General features: G+C 38.9%; 1 protein-coding gene across 1 annotated transcript in view; it reads left to right on the forward strand.

Annotated features, from left to right (window-relative positions):
- Positions 1–869: 869 nt before the first annotated feature.
- Positions 870–16,341, forward strand: part of LOC5573010 (protein spaetzle 5) — a 53,381-nt gene continuing 37,909 nt past the window's right edge. Inside the window, exon 1 of the mRNA XM_001654288.2 lies at positions 870–1,217. The gene's annotated coding sequence lies outside the window, so the exon portion shown is untranslated. The remainder of the gene's footprint in view (positions 1,218–16,341) is intronic.

Below are 16,341 nucleotides of genomic sequence, written 5' to 3' on the forward strand. Positions count from 1 at the left end.
CCACAAGCATTTATTTCATTTGACGATAAAACCCATGTTATATAATATTTTTGTGAAAGATGTGATTTACATGGAAGATTATAGTTCAAGGAATATGTTGAGTACATTGAAGTTAACTCTTGTTCCGTAGATAAATTTAAACAAGGACGATAAGTTAGTGCTGCCGAAAATACCCTCAGGGTGCCGAAGCCATCATTTACCCTATTATATATATAAAAAAACGAAAAATATGAAAGCCCCCGGCGATGATGGAATTTTTTACATCCTTATCAAGAAACTTTCCAAGATCTCAAAATACAGAGAATTCAAGACATTCTTAGGTTGTGGGGTCTATTTTGTATGCAATGTCAAAATTCGTGTTTATATTTTTACGCTACAAAAAGATAACATTTATCATAAATAAATAACAAGATCACATGAAAACAATTATTTTGGAATTATGAATTTATCAGCTTAGGTGTCCGGTACTGGGGTATTTTCTCTTAGGGCCCTATCTTATAAGTCGAGTCGACCAAAAACGACTCGACTGGAGTCACTGTCGACCACAATTTTTGCTCGACTCGGCTCTGTCACTCGAGTTTATCGACAGTTGTCACTCTATGTGACTGGATTACTATGGGAGTCGACGGGTGACATCTGAAATATGCATGCTTACTTTGATCGACAACGACTACTGACGAGTCACATGAAGTCACATGAGTCGCTCGATTTACAAAATATACCCCTTAGTCTTCCAACATGATCCTACGAATGGTGAGCATCAACTTAAGCTCGATTGTAAATCTCTGAGCAAACTTTATTTTTCTGCCGTGGAGAAAAGTTAATCGCGTGGCGCGCAGGTAAGGCCGTTAAGCTTGCGCCAATCGCGTGCAGTCGACGGTTGGCGGGATTCATGTGAAGACGTATAACGCAGTTAGTGCCGGTCTCGTTAATGAAGAATTCGGAATAGTCAGTGTCGGTGGTTTTCAGAATAAGTCTTGTACGTGTGATATCGCTCGATAAAAGAAAAGTGTGAACATATTGCTATTAGTGATATCTTAACTCGTTTATCCAATTAATTGTATGTTACATTTAATGTGTTCTTATGTAACTGTGTAGTGTCCTCTCTGTGATAAAAACAAGGAGCTTGTTGAAAGTGAAAAAAAAAAAAATTGAAAATATTTGTACCAATGTGTATCGTTGAGCAATTGTTTAAAATGCAGTATGAAAAAGATACGGTGAGTATGTAAATCAGAATAGTGACGCTCTTATAATACAATTATATGTTTCTATTTAAAGAGAAGATCGAAAAATATAAACGTGTTTAGTGAACTGGGACAGATGCTGCTCTCTGATTAGTGTTCTTACGAGCACTTCCACAATTATTGTCTGAGAGCTCTCTCTGTAATTCAATCATTGTTGCCCAAGGATTGTTTATATTGGGACGTTCGAAGAATGACATAACATGGGATTTCAAGTGACTATATCGGGGAAAGAATTTGATCCTAGAGATTCTTGGCGTGAGACGTATGTACTCTTACCACTACGCCAGGGACACCATCCTCGATCAAATTGTTATTGGATTTGTATTGGCTAAAATCGTTGAAAATCGGGATATTTTGAAAACATGGAATGTTCTTTCCAGGTAATTCATATTGATCATATTTTTTCTGGATTACGCCCGCAGCCCCAACAGCCAATTGACAGCTCTCGAATAATATGGACGTGAAAACTATGCTGTGAATAACCAAATAACGTGTTTTCTACAAAGTGACAGAAGTTTGTGTTTTATTTAAGAAAGAAGACAAGAGCAACTAAACACGTTGAGTGATGCAACTTTTGAAATTTTGGCTCCCGTATGCTTAAAAGATTTTTATTATGGTAAATAGCATTCTCCTAAAATTTGAAATGATTTGGAAAAGAATTGAATGTGCGCATGTCATTTGAAGTTTATATCCCTTTCTGGACGAACCAGCACAATTGTGCTCTTCGGCACCCATGACATTGAATGATTTCACTAAAATTTTTTAATTTAGATTATTGAATTATCATTCATACAAGTATCAATGATACTTGTAATTAAGCACAATAGCTTTTGTTTACATCGTGTTTGTGTGGTACTGAATGAAAATTGTCATAGATCTTTTCTTCCAACCCTGTTATGATGGCTGACAATCAAAAGCCTGTTGTATGAACTTTGAGAATGTAGCATCGGATCGGACATCAAACGATTTAATAGGCCTGGCACAACTTCGACGCCTCACTCCCATAGTAACGTCAGAATTGAATGAAAGGTTCTTCGTGGGGCTCCCGCTTGCCAACAACGATTCTGAGCTCCACATTTGGTGAACCTGCCAGAATTTAAAATAAATTTTCGTGTTCCTGGAGAGCCTGGATTCGTTAGCGAACGGGAGTGTCCACTAGAAAATGTGGTTGTGTCGAGTGTTTTTTTTTTTGTTTCTTAAACCAACCGCGTGTGGAAATATGTGTTCAAAGTTATTGTGGAGTGTAGTTTGATTCTGAAAACAAATGAAGGCAGATATCTGTAAGTAAACAGCAATGTGGTATTTTCTATGAATTAGTGAAAACTGATTAAGGAGGAAATATGACATGAATATGTGTTAGCCGCTTCACTACTCGTTGAAGCAGCAATGTTTCTCTCTGTTCTTGTTGTTACTCTTTATTGAAAACCAGCATTCGTAAATCAAATAGTTGGGGGCGCGATACAGGTAAGATAATATTTTGTTTTGCTTGGATTCGGATGTCAAAAAATATAGTAAAAGTGTTTCATTTCGATTCAAAGATTATGTTCATTTCGAACTGATTCATCTAAGTTATAAAGTGCGCATTCTGCTTTATCGAGGACCTACTTTTCTACATAAGTTGAACGGAAAAAGGATAACGTTAAGAACTGAACAATGTTTTTTTTATTTTGCAGAAGTCAATTGAACATTTCGGTGCAAAATTTAAATAATAAATTTTGTATAATAAAGTATAATTTGTATAATAAGTTGACCGCGCACGGGAGGGACATTTCTTCTTACGTTGTGATTACTTAATTGGTTTTAGATACTCTTGCACGAACGTCCGGCCATGGCGGAGGTTTAGTAACTGATCTTTATTAGCACATATTCAATAGAGAAAGTGTACCAGTGATGGCCATAATGGCTCCCTATTTGGCCATATGTGAAGTTTCGATAACTTTTACATTTTAAATCTTTTCGAATGTTTCAACATCAAAATATATCCTATATCTTAATGTTAAAACACACAAAACCTTCCAAAATGTGGAGACATTCAAGTTATCTCGTATGGTCAAATATTCACATTTCATACTGGGGCAATACATTTGCACACACATAAGTATAATTTGTATGATAAAGTGATTTTGCAAAAGTGAAGTAAAATGTTAAAGTTCAATACGTATAATTAGTAATTGTAATCGTACAAAAAAATAACAGCTCCCGTAACATTTATCAACACTGCAAGTTTCTCTGAAAATAATAATAAATTTTCGCTTTGGTTGTATGTGATCATTTTATCGTGCCTTCTATTAAAATACACGCATTTATATATCTTATCTGTCCTACTTTTAAATTAAAAAAATAATAATTTTAGTTTCAATAAAGTAAGATAGAGTGAAAAATGAATGTTAGTGTGTGCAAATTTTCCTAGCAATGGGCGATTTTGAATTGATGTTCCAAAAGTAAATTTTTCGTTCCAATTGATCGGTTTTTTGATGTTGAAACAATATGAAATCCGATGCAAAGGATTTGGTCTTATTTTGAGCATTAGTTCTTGTGAATTTGCTACGAGTAGGAAAATCGAATAGATTTATAAAAAATCGATATGTATGGTATTTGTTTTGTTTCAACTGCTATTGTTTTCCTGGAAACTTTGATTATACCACTAAGGTCGAACTTTTGCCCCACCTTACTCTACAGGTGGTCGAAATAAAAAAAAGTTGATGTCCTTAACGCGACAGGTGGTTGCTATGAATATGTTCTCAACGCGACTGGTGGTCGCAAACTTGTTCCTAGCAATTTTTTTTTCTTGTTTTTAATTTCTTTATTAGTATCATTCCAAACATTACATTCATTATTTCTTATATCCAGGTGTTTTGTGTTATTAGACAACACTATCATCCTAATTTGGTAAAACAAATCTAAGATTTTATTAATATTTTGTTAACAATATATTACATTTCATTTGCCGTAGCAGTTCAGATTTTTTACAGATGAGTTGATTTCACCTGCTTATAAGAGAAAAAAAAAACGCTTTGGATTTACTTAACCTAACTTAGCCTTAACATATAACGAATTAATCGTGGCAAAAGAAGATTGCAACGATTTTTGCCTGAAATTATTAATTATTTTATTTGACATTCAGAATCATTTTCAAAATTTTATTTTGAACTAGTGGTCCCGGCAAACTTCGTCTTGCCATCAAGTAGGCTGTTGAAAAACGCTAGTGATTGTCCCATACAAAATTATAGTTCCGTTCATGCTCGTTTTTACAACTATCCCGATGAATATCTTGAGATTTTAAAACACACGAACACGTCGGAACCCTTGACGAACAAAACGGAGAAAGAATTATTCAAATCCGTTGATTCGTTCGTAAGCCATTTCGTGACATACAAACACCATTTCATTTTTATTTATATAGATTTATATAGATTCTCTGCAGAGCTTTCTTCCTGGTATTACAACAGCTAGTCCATATTGGTACAGCATACAACATGACTGGCCTGAAAATTTGTTTGAATATCAAAAGCTTGTTCTTAAGACAAAGTTTGGCTTTTCTATTAATAAGGGGATAAAGACATTTTACATATTTATTACATTTGGCTTGAATGCCCTCAATGTGATTTTTGAAAGTTAAATTCTTATCTAGCATGAGCCCTAGATACTTAACTTCATCTGACCAATTTATCTGAACCCCTCTCATCGTGACAACATGTCTACTTGAAGGTTTCAAATAAAGAGCTGGTTAATGGTTTATGCGGGAATATTATTAGTTGAGTTTTGGAAGCATTAGGAGAAATCTTCCATTTTTGCAAGTATGAAGAAAATATATCCAAACTTTTTTGCAATCGACTACAGATGACACGCAGGCTTCGTCCTTTGGCAGAAAGGCGTGTGTCATCCGCAAACAAGGATTTTTGACAATTGAATCGATTGTTTTATGTAATTTTTTGAATAGCTGGAATATATGTAACAATTTCAAAAAGCAAATTCATGCTTCAATATGGTTAATGACCTGATTTTGACAATCCTTTTTAAATGGGTTTTTAAATTCCCTTTTATATGTAAGCTATCCGTCAAAGTTCTTTCAGTCCTACACACTTCTAAAAACTAATATTACAAATGACGCAAATTCTATTTTATGCAAAATACTCAATTTAAAAAACAAAATAAAGTAAATCTGCCATGGGCTTCTGTAACGAAGGTTTATAATTATGAGGATATAAACAAACATAGCAAAACCAAGACGGTTTGAAGGAGCCAATTAGTTTTCAAGCTATTCACACATATATGTTTACCCATTTTTATATGACGTAGACTAGTTCTTGAATAATCGCGATAAATGTCATCGTCACGTAATGCTTGGAATCTTAGAGTGAATATGAAGTACATTTATCTGTCGTACATTGTTTTCGTTCCATTTATAAAAAAGTCATATAAAGTAAAGTATATTTTTTTAATATTACTTCTTCTTGGCATTAACGTCCCCACTGGGACAAAGCCGGCTTTTCAGCTTAGTGTTCTTATGAGCACGTCCATAGTTATTAACTGAGAGCTTTCTTTGCCAAAGTTGCCATTTTAGCATTCGTATATCGTGTGGCAGGTACGATGATACTCTATGCCCAGGGAAATCAAGGAAATTTCCATTACGAAAAGATCCTGGACCGACTGGGAATCGAACCCAAACACCTTCAGCATGGCTTTGCTTTGTAGCCGCGGACTCTAACCCCTCGGCTAAGGATGGCCACGGTGCCTCGACAGACCGTTATAATGCAAAAAAATTGTCCATCAAATCTGAGCACAGGGCTCGATTTCTGAGGTCATTCTGAACCTCTGGGCCAATTTTTAAAAATATCCCTAGGAGGAATCTCGAGAAATCTTGATTTGAAGTTTTTGACTTAAAAATTCAATATAATCCTTATGAAAATTTTGCAAAAGCACTGAAAAAAACCTACAAAAAGGCTCAGAAGTTGGCTCAGCTATTCTCAACTAGTGTAAATCTGTTACCGTTGTTATAATTAGAAATATTTACAACTGACTTAACATACCAGAGTGGCTTAAGTATATTTTTACATGACTTAAACAAGTAAGCTTAGTTCAATAGGATGAAATCTAAGAATAAAATTCTAATATACAATTGATGTTACGTTCGATAAACGTGAAACATTCAATGCTGAATATTATTAATTTACAGCTTATTTTTCGACTTTAATACTAAGTGACCAGCCCACCAAAGTCTGCCGTATTTATTTTGCCTCAATAAAATATAAAATTTGTTTCTTTGTACATCTGGTACTACTCTTGATGTTTACGTCTAGTTTCCCACCGAGTATTGCCCTCAGTATTTTGCGTAAAAATATCCAATTCAACATTCCAGTCTCTACAGGATTATAACTACACGGGTAACATGATTGTCATATGTCACAAGTGTTCGAAGATTAACAAAGTTTTTAACAACTTCAAACAAATCCCCAATAAGAACTACTTAAGTATCAACATCACTAGAAATTCCAGTCTATATACCTGCAACCTGAGACGCACTCGCAAAGACGGTCTTCTTATTCTGTGATAGCTGAGTTTTTGTCTTATTGTCTGTGTTTCATTTTTGCAGCCATAAAGAAACGACGGGCTGCATCTGACGTTTCGTGACAGCGGAATCTGGGCTGCATATGACGTTGATATTTTTGCTCTTCGCGAGTCTCTCTCAGCCTGCAACCAGTGTTGTGAAAAACTCAATTTCTCACAATTCACGCTTGAGATGTTTCATGCGTGAGTTGTCTATAATACAACTCAGCAGTCAAAAAATCATGGATGAGTGGGCTCACCTTTTTAACTCATTGTCTCGTATTTCCATAGTTTTCTCACACACGGCAATAATTTCATGTCAGTCTGGTGAAATTATGGGGTCTATTTTATAAGTCGAATCGACCAGAATGACTCGACTGGAGTCACTGTCGACCAAAAAATTCGCTCGACACGGCTCTGTCACTCGAGTTTCTCGACAATTGTCACTCTATGTGACTAGATTACTATGGCAGTCGACGGGTGACATCTGAAATATGCCTGTTTGCATTGATCGACAGTGATTACGGACGAGTCGCATGAATACATGGAATGAAAAAATATGAGTTTCCGAATTTCTTGTTAAATATTGCGTTTTGTCGCATATACCCTTGATTTTGCAGACCATCACTTTAAAGAAATCGATCGCAGTGCAGCAAAGCAGGGTTTCACTATTAAATAAAGATGGACAACTAAGATAAGCTTGTAATGCCATTTACTCTACCCAAACGTATACGGTTGCATATAGAGAAAGAAGCAAGTTCAGATGTGTTGGTGCTGAAGCCTGCTTTATGGAGATGTAGATGATTTTGTTGAAGAGCCAAACAACACTTGTGACTTATGATAATAATGTTTCCCGTGTTGTAAACACATGTGTATTGGCTGTGAATATCTCCTTCTACAAATTACGTAACCAGCTTAGCGATAGGGACCCGCAACTTGCATAGGGAATTGACATTTATACATTGTAGCTTGATAAAGGCTTACCTGATTTCATAGATCCATTATTTCTTTAACAACTTCGCCAAAACACCTCGTGATCTTTTATCGCACAACACTGAAAAGTGCTTCGAAAATTAAATCAGTTTTCAACAATAATGCAAAGAGAGCAATGATGAATGCAAGCATGCCTAAATGAAGCACCATTGTCTATTTGCCTTGTATAAAACGCTTATTCTTGGCTCCCTAAGCACATTTATTTGAGAACAGGTTCGAAAACTATTGAGGCAAACTTCAGTGGGCTGGTCATGTAGTGAGAATGCCGGAATAAAAGTTACATCATTCAGGTGGAGGTCTGCGAGGAAGACATCCGCTTATGTTCATTCTGATTTTGACGTGAGCGTACCAGAGCTACCAAATCATTCCAGATTTGAAACAAACGGTTGATAGCTGGGATACCTGGGAGGGAGAAACCGATACAAAATTTCTCTACGTCAAAGTGAGCCGAGATTTCGCTGTCACGAACTGTCACTGTGAGCCCGGATCTTAAACAACACAGTATAGCCAACTTTTTGAACGATTTTGTAGGTTTTTTCAGCGCTATTGCAAAATTTTAATAAGGATTAGGGCAGGTGTACCAGTTATGGACATAGTGGTTCCCTATTTCGCCATACGTGATTACTTCAATGTCTTCAAATTTTGAATTTTTTTGTTTGCTGTGGTAGTTAGATTTAAGATAAATCTTGATGTTAAAACATTCAAAAAGATTTAAAACGTGAAACTTATCAAAATTTTGCATATGGCCAAATAGGGAACCACTATGGCCATAACTGGTACACTTTCCCTATATTGAAATTTTTAGTCAAAAACTTCAAATCAAGATTTCTTGAGATTCCTCCTACGGATTTTTAAAAATTGGCCCGTGGTGCAGAATGATCTCAGAAATCGAGCCATGTGCTCAGATTTGATGAACATTTTTTTTTTTCATAATAACGGTCTGTCGGGGCACTGTGATGGCCCGTTAATGTACATTAAAAAAATATTTCTGAATCTTTGGGTCACCCTATCCCACGAAGGAGCACCCTAATGACGAAATAAAAAAAATACGAGTCCAATATTTTTTAAAGGCATGACTGGAACAATTTTTTAAAAATATATTGTTTTTTTTTTGAACATCGGGAACGGACCAGCACAATTGTGCTGGTATGAATTTGATCCTAAAAAGTTCATGGATTTATTGAATATTCAAAACAAAGAAAGTTTTGTTTTACGAGATGATGAGTTAATAAGGTAAATTTTGAAATAATCCCTCAAATATGGTCCGTCCCGAAAGGAATATGCAGATTACTATGGAAAAAGCAAACCTTTTGTGTTCAGTTCTCTTTCCCTTCGTCATAATATTTTATGGAAAAGTGAACAAACTCATCTCATGTGAAATCCTTCCTTTGCAGAAGACCACATTTTGCAAGGACGTCAGGATAAATTGCTATTTAAATTGTAAAGTGGGTTTGCATGTAATATACTTCACCCACTGTTCGGCAGGCAACATTGGAGCTCCTGGCGGGCTCTAACCACTCGGCTGAGGATGGCCTCTTGCCCTTTCTTCCTGAATCTGAATAAGAAGGATAATATCTTACAAGCCATACTCTTTTTGTGTTTCAAATACGTTTAGGCACTTTCATAGGGGAATTCTGTAATGTGTTAAGTAATTCGTTGATTTTGTTGAATTGAAAATAGGAAGTCGAAGCCGGTTACGGACTTTTTGCGTATAATGGACCCCCAACAGAAAAATATAAAATAAACACAGAAAGCAATGTTAGGAAGCATTTCCAGGCAGAATATTTGGTCTGAGGAACCGAAATACAGATATTTAAACAGTTTTGTAAATGCAACCACACAAAAGGGTCCATAATTTGCATTTTCAAATGAGTCCATAATATGCAACGTCGGCAACGAGCTGGATAACATGGGAATCAAATTGAGAATCCATAATAGGGAACGTCAAATTTGTAAAAAAAATCGTATCATGGACACATGCGGGGTTCATAATAGACATAAGGACAGTAGCTTTCCAACTGAACTTTTTACTGGAAAATCGAATGATTTTCTATGTTTTGGAGGCATACAAAGAAGTAAAGACATGTGACATGTTGATAGACTGCATTTCTCAATTTATTTTTTCATTCTAACTTGCCTGACGTCGCAGGTACCCCTATGCATAACAATTATTGACAGTAATAAGAAAAGCACCTGTCCTATGTAAATTATCACCTTGACTTGAAAGAAGTAAAGTATGTACAACTTAGTCAAGTGTCACATCTTGGTTAAGTGTCTTATGGCTTCGGATCTTACCTTTTCCAGCTATGTAGGAGGCTAATGGAACAACAATCAATTGAGCAACTAAATGCAATAGTACTAACAAAGACAAATTAAAGACCCCCATGTCCCTTGCAGTTGCTCAAAATTTTATGGCTCATAAGGTAATCTAGAATGCCGTTCAAAGTGTACTGCGATCTGTCAAACTTGGGTACCTTTTGCACTACCGAGGGACCAAATGCAGTACTAGAAGTGGTACCCAATCTGAGCCCGAGTGTGACGGACCTGGTACTAAGCCATCGAATGTTTGCTGAACAATTAGCACGCAGCATTGCTGCATGCAAAACTCACAATCTCTGACAACCGACAGTTCTCAAGGTTCGCAGCTTCCCGGTGAAGCTCGCGGTCATTGATTCATCACCAATGGGTCTCTTTTGAGTTGAAAAAATTGAACTCTGAAGTAGATTACGCTTAATCGATTCAATTTGTATACCCACCAACCCATAGTAAAACGTGTCTTCCAATCTCATCCAGCAGTTTAATCGATCTCTACCATCGGAACATGACGTAAATCAACCTTTTCTCTTCATCGTAGATTTTCGCACCCAACAGAATGTCTAGACATGGGGTATCCAAAGAAAATCGTAACCTTATGACGTCATCGATTTATGTTGGTTATTGATGAATGGACCTTAGACCTGGATCTTTTTGTCTTGTAATTCGGCCGGCAAAGAAGTGAGTCCAATTATTCGGTAATTAGTTCTCCTCCATGTGCACTCACTCTTTTCCAGTCTATTGGATGAAGATCTTGATAACAAGAACTGATGCAAGTTGAACCTTACATAGTTGAAGAGTAACCGTTCGCTGATCACGAGGATCGGAATCTATTAAGCTGGTCATGGCAATTTTCTATCCATTACGGCCTGGTTGCGACCTCAAGTGCAAAAGATGAAACACGCCAATTTTTGGGGTGCCGTGCTGCGAATACGCATTGACGCAAATCCGGTGCTTCGATTTTCCTGGGTGATTATGTTAAAGACTTGGAGTAAGAAAGATTGAGTTGTTCATAGATTCGGTGGCAGCTTATCAGCTCGAGAGAAGAATAGTTAAATCGATCGTTTTAACTCAAGAATAACTTTTGAAAATGGCGTATGACTTTTTGCATGCAATTTATTTCAGCTGTTGGTTTTAAAGAAAAAAAAATATATGGTGAAATTTTAGTAATCCGTTTCGACTATATAGAAAAATATACACTGAATAAATAAATTTCAAAATTAGACTGAAAACTTAAGATATGAAAAAAAAGGATTTTCAATGTTTTTAAATTTTTACCATAGAATCTTTATAGTGATTATTAGTCTACAGATGCTTACGACTACATTTCATGATTGAGACTTTTTTCATTAAAAAGTTTCTATAACTACAACTGACTGTCGAATAAAACAAAACAATTTTTTTTGTCATTGTCCATTACAATGATACAATCAAAATCTTTAAATTATTTTTAACCATAATGCTTTACATACAAGTTACTTCAAGATTATTGCAAAAATGTATAAACTAATTAATGGAATATGCCATTTTCATTTTCTAGGTGTCCTCATCAAGATACGTTTCAATATATTGACATAATACCAAAATTTTGAAATTCAACAGAAAGTTGTTCTTAGAAAAAGTTTTTTTTATTTCTCTTTAATAGAACATGTTGCAAACATTTGTTTCTTATCAAAATTCTTTGTTGAATATTTGAAAAATATAAAAAATGGGATTTTTGTGCTGTTTGAAATAGTTTTTGTTTTTTTCTTTATGATATTGTTTTTTCTTGTATTCCAAACAGTTCACCACAATTTCTTCAAAGTTCATTTTTCTTGAAAACCAACAGTTCCGTATCTATATTTTTCAAACAAATTGCATTCAAACTTTCAAAAGTTATTATTGAGCCAAAATGATCGATTTATCTACGGAAAACACTTATTTTACCATACGAAAAACATGTGCAAAATTTACTGCAAATCGTTACAGATACAGAAAATTGAAGAAAATTTATTACTAACGCCACCTAGGGGTACATTCTCATTCAGACCCTCTACCACCTGATAGCCTTCAATCTGATAAATAACTTTGTCGAAGACACCAACCTTCTAGCTGATTAGGCTCTTGAGGTAGAGAATATTGAAGATTTATTCTTACTTGCGCCACCAAGCAGATGATTTTCCAATCAGACTGTTCACTGCCAGATAGTCCTGGAACTACTGAATAGCTTAGCCAAAGACACCAACCTTCTAGCTGATAAGGATCTTGCGATACAGACAATTGAAGAAAATTTGTCACTAGCGCCACCTAGCGGAAAAAATCAATCAGACTCTGCACCGCCTTTGATCTGCTGAACAGCTTCGCTGAAGACACCAACCTTCTAGCTAATAAGGATCTTGAGATACAGATGATTGAATAAAATTTATCACTAGTGCCATCTAGCGGATGAATTCTCAATCAGATTTCTCATCGCCAGATAGTCCTTGATCTGCTGAATAACTTTGTCGAAGACACCAACCTTATCTTACCTTACCAGTCAGGCTAAGGCCTGGGTGGCCTCTGCTGTACGTAGGAGACGTCTCCATTCGACTCGGCCCATGGCTGCCCGTCGTCAACCACGCATTCTGCGAAGGAACCGCAGATCGTCCTCAACTTGATCGACCCATCTTGCTCGCTGCGCACCACGTCGTCTTGTGCCGGTCGGATTATTTTCGAAAACCATTTTCGTCGGGTTGTTATCCGACATTCTGGTGACATGCCCGGCCCACCGCAGCCTTCCTATTTTTGCGAGGTGGACAATGGTTGGTTCTCCCAGCAGCTGGTGCAATTCATAGTTCATCCGCCTTCTCCACGTTCCGTCTTCCATCTGCACTCCGCCGTAGATGGTCCGCAACACCTTCCGTTCGGAAACACCAAGGGCGCGTTGATCCTCTGCACGTAGAGTCCATGTTTTGTGCCCATAGAGGACCACCGGTCTAATCAGCGTCTTGTAGATGGTAAACTTCGTGCAATGCGAACTTTGCTCGATCGGAGCGTTGTCGTCAGTCATCAGTGAGCCCAAGTACACGAATTCTTCGACAACCTCGATTTCTTGACCGTCAATATGAACTCGAGGAGGGGGCGTGCCGTGTCTTTTCTTGAGCCCCTCGCTATCATGTACTTCGTCTTCGACACATTGATGTTCAGTCCGATTCGCCTAGCTTCAGCCCTTAGTCGGACGTACGTATCCGCCATCGTCTCAAAGTTGCATACAAAAATATCAATGTCGTTAGCGAAACCAAGTAACTGAACGGACTTTCTGAAGATCGTGCCACTCGTGTCTATATTCACTCTTCTTATCACACCCTCTAACGCAATGTTGAACAGTAAACACGAAAGGCCATCACTTTTCCGTAACCCTATGCGAGATTCGAAGGGACTCGAGAGTGTCCCTGATACTCGGACTACGCACATCACTCGCTCCAACGTCGCCTTGATCAATCTTATCAGTTTGTCCGGGAAACCGTATTCGTGCATAATCTGCCACAGCTGTTCTCGATCGATTGTATCATAGGCCGATTTAAAATCGATGAATAAATGATGGGTGGGTACATTGTATTCGCGGCATTTCTGCAACAACTGGCGGATGGCGAATATTTGGTCCGTTGTTGCTCGTTCGCCCACAAATCCTGCGTGATATTGCCCAACGAATTATCTAGCAATTGGTGATAGATGGCGGCGTAGAATTTGGGAGAGTACCTATAAGGCGGCGCTCAAAATTGTGATCGCACAATAATTGGTGCAATCCAACTTGTCGCCCTTTTTGTAGATGGGACACACGACACCTTCCATACACTTCCATACATTCCTCCTCCCAAATCTTGGAAATAACCCAGTACAGCGCTCTTGCCAGTGCATCACCACCGTATTTTAGCAGCTCGCTCGGTAGTTGGTCCACTCCAGCGGCTTTGTTGTTTGTCAACCGTCTAATCTCCGTTTCTACCTCTTGGTTTCTACCTTCGTCGTCCGCGCGTGCTCCCAAAGTTATTTCCGTGTCACCTTTGCTACTGGCCACATCACCATTAAGGTGCTCGTCGTAGTGCTTCCTTCACCTTTCGACCACCTCACGTTCGTTCGTGAGAAGATTTCCGTACAGACATGTCGGCTTGTGGCACAAAGCCTTTGCGCGAATGGTTAAGCTTCTCGTAGAACTTCCGCGTGTCTTTAGCGCGGAACAGCTCTTCCATCGCTTCGCGATCTCGTTCTTCTTGATGGCGCTTTTTTCTTCGGAAGATCGAGTTTTGTCTGTTCCGTGCCTGTTTATACCGTGCCTCGTTTGCTCTCGTGCGATGTTGCAGCATTCTCGCCCATGCTGCATTCTTCTCATTCTTCAACTGCTCGCATTCGCCGTCGTACCAGCCGTTTCTCTGATTCGGGGCCGCTGGACCTAGTGCTACTGTTGCGGTGCAACCCATGGCGGATCTTATGTGCCTCCAGCCGTCTTCAAGAGTGGCGGCGCCAAGCTGCTCTTCCGATGGTAGGCCCACTTCCATCAACGCGTATTCTTGGGCTACTTCTGAGCAGCGCTGGGAATGGTAATAGTAGCAGGCTTAAATTTTCGCGAAAATCACGTGGCTCTCCCAGTACAGTAGTTCAAAAACGTGAATCTCATCAAGTAGTCTATGTTGGGTGCGCGAATTTTCTAAATCATGAGTGTCATTGTAGGCTCTAAATGCGGGAAATGCAGCGGGAAATAGAACATTTTTCTACAGTAATTCTGGGTTGCCCTCAGCTACAGGTGTTTTGCTATTTTCAAGGCTTTTTGCCTACAGCAGCGATGGGCGTGAGTTTCACTGGCTTCGCTGACTGTGATTGGCTTTGCTTGGCTACTGTAGAATGAATTTCAAGATTTTTTCCAACCCTGCTTCTGAGTCTCGTAGCCGTTCGATGTTAAGCCGCGGCGTTTGGCTTCGACGCGAGTTAGTCACCGTTGAAAGATTTGAGCGCATACATACAGCAACTAGATAGTGATCCGAATCTATATTCGCACTGCGGTATGTGCGAACATTGGTAATGTCAGAGAAGAATTTTCCGTCGATTAGAACGTGGTCGATTTGGTCTCGGTTAAGTTCTCGGGTGATCTCCAGGTGGTCTTTTGGATATCTTTGCGGGGGAAGAAGGTGCTTCGGACTACCATACCACGAGAGTCTGCAAAGTTGACGCATCGTTGGCCGTTGTCGTTCGATACGGCGTGCAGACTGTTCCGCCCGATCACCGGTCTGTACATCTCCTCTCGTCCTACCTGTGCGTTCATGTCGCCAACAACGATTTTCACGTCACGCAGCGAGCATCCGTCATAAATCTGCTCCAGCTCCGCGTAAAACGTCTTCTTCTCGTCGTCGTGTCTCCCTTCGTGTGAGCAGTGTATGTTGATGATACTGTAGTTGAAGAAACAGCCTTTCATCCTCATCTTGCAAATCCTTGCGTTGATCGGCTACCACCCGTTAGCGCGTTGTCGCACCTTGCCCAACACTATGAAGCGGGTGGCTGATTGGGCCGACGCCAAAACTTCTGTCTCACCGGAGCGCCATCGTGCCAGCTCTGTTTAACGTTCCAACTAACACTAGGACGATCGCGCTGATGGGGCTACCACCTTGGATTTAGCTGTGCGCGATTCAGCATTTCTTGCTCAGCCACTAGATACCAGGACAGACGCTGTTTGAGCCACACCTCCTGATCAACAGACGCTTGGGACGTACCTCCTCAATCTAGCTGATGTCAGAAGGCCAACAGTGTCCAGGCTGCACTACCAGCTAAGTACGCAACCCTTAGCCGGCGGTCTTTGTCTTCGTTTGACCCGTGGAAGCGTGAGGTAGGAACTTGTGAGGACCAGAGCTGTGTTGAACGCTTCTTCCTAGTTGTCGACTCACCGTTTTGCAGCTCAAGACACCAACGTTCTAGCTCATTTGGATGTTGAGATATACGTTTGAAACCAATTTTGCACCCCTCCTGTCCACGCTTTTTCCGTTACCAAGAGAAGGGGAGGGGTCAGGCGGGATGTCTCACCCAAGGATTGAAAGACCAACTTATAAAAGACAAATTAAAGACCTCCATGTCCCTTGCAGTTGCTCAAAATTCAATGGCTAAAGCCTGATTTGCTGCTGAACAGGAATCGCTAAAGAAATTTCTCGTCGATTCCTTGCAGAAATTTTCTACAGCGACTCCCGTTTGAACTGACATCTCTTTTTAACTGCGTACTGCGATCAGAAAAAAGCGCTTCCTTGAT

The sequence above is a fragment of the Aedes aegypti genome, chromosome 2 (assembly GCF_002204515.2).
Source record: "Aedes aegypti strain LVP_AGWG chromosome 2, AaegL5.0 Primary Assembly, whole genome shotgun sequence".
NCBI classification, from domain to species: Eukaryota; Metazoa; Arthropoda; class Insecta; order Diptera; family Culicidae; genus Aedes; species Aedes aegypti.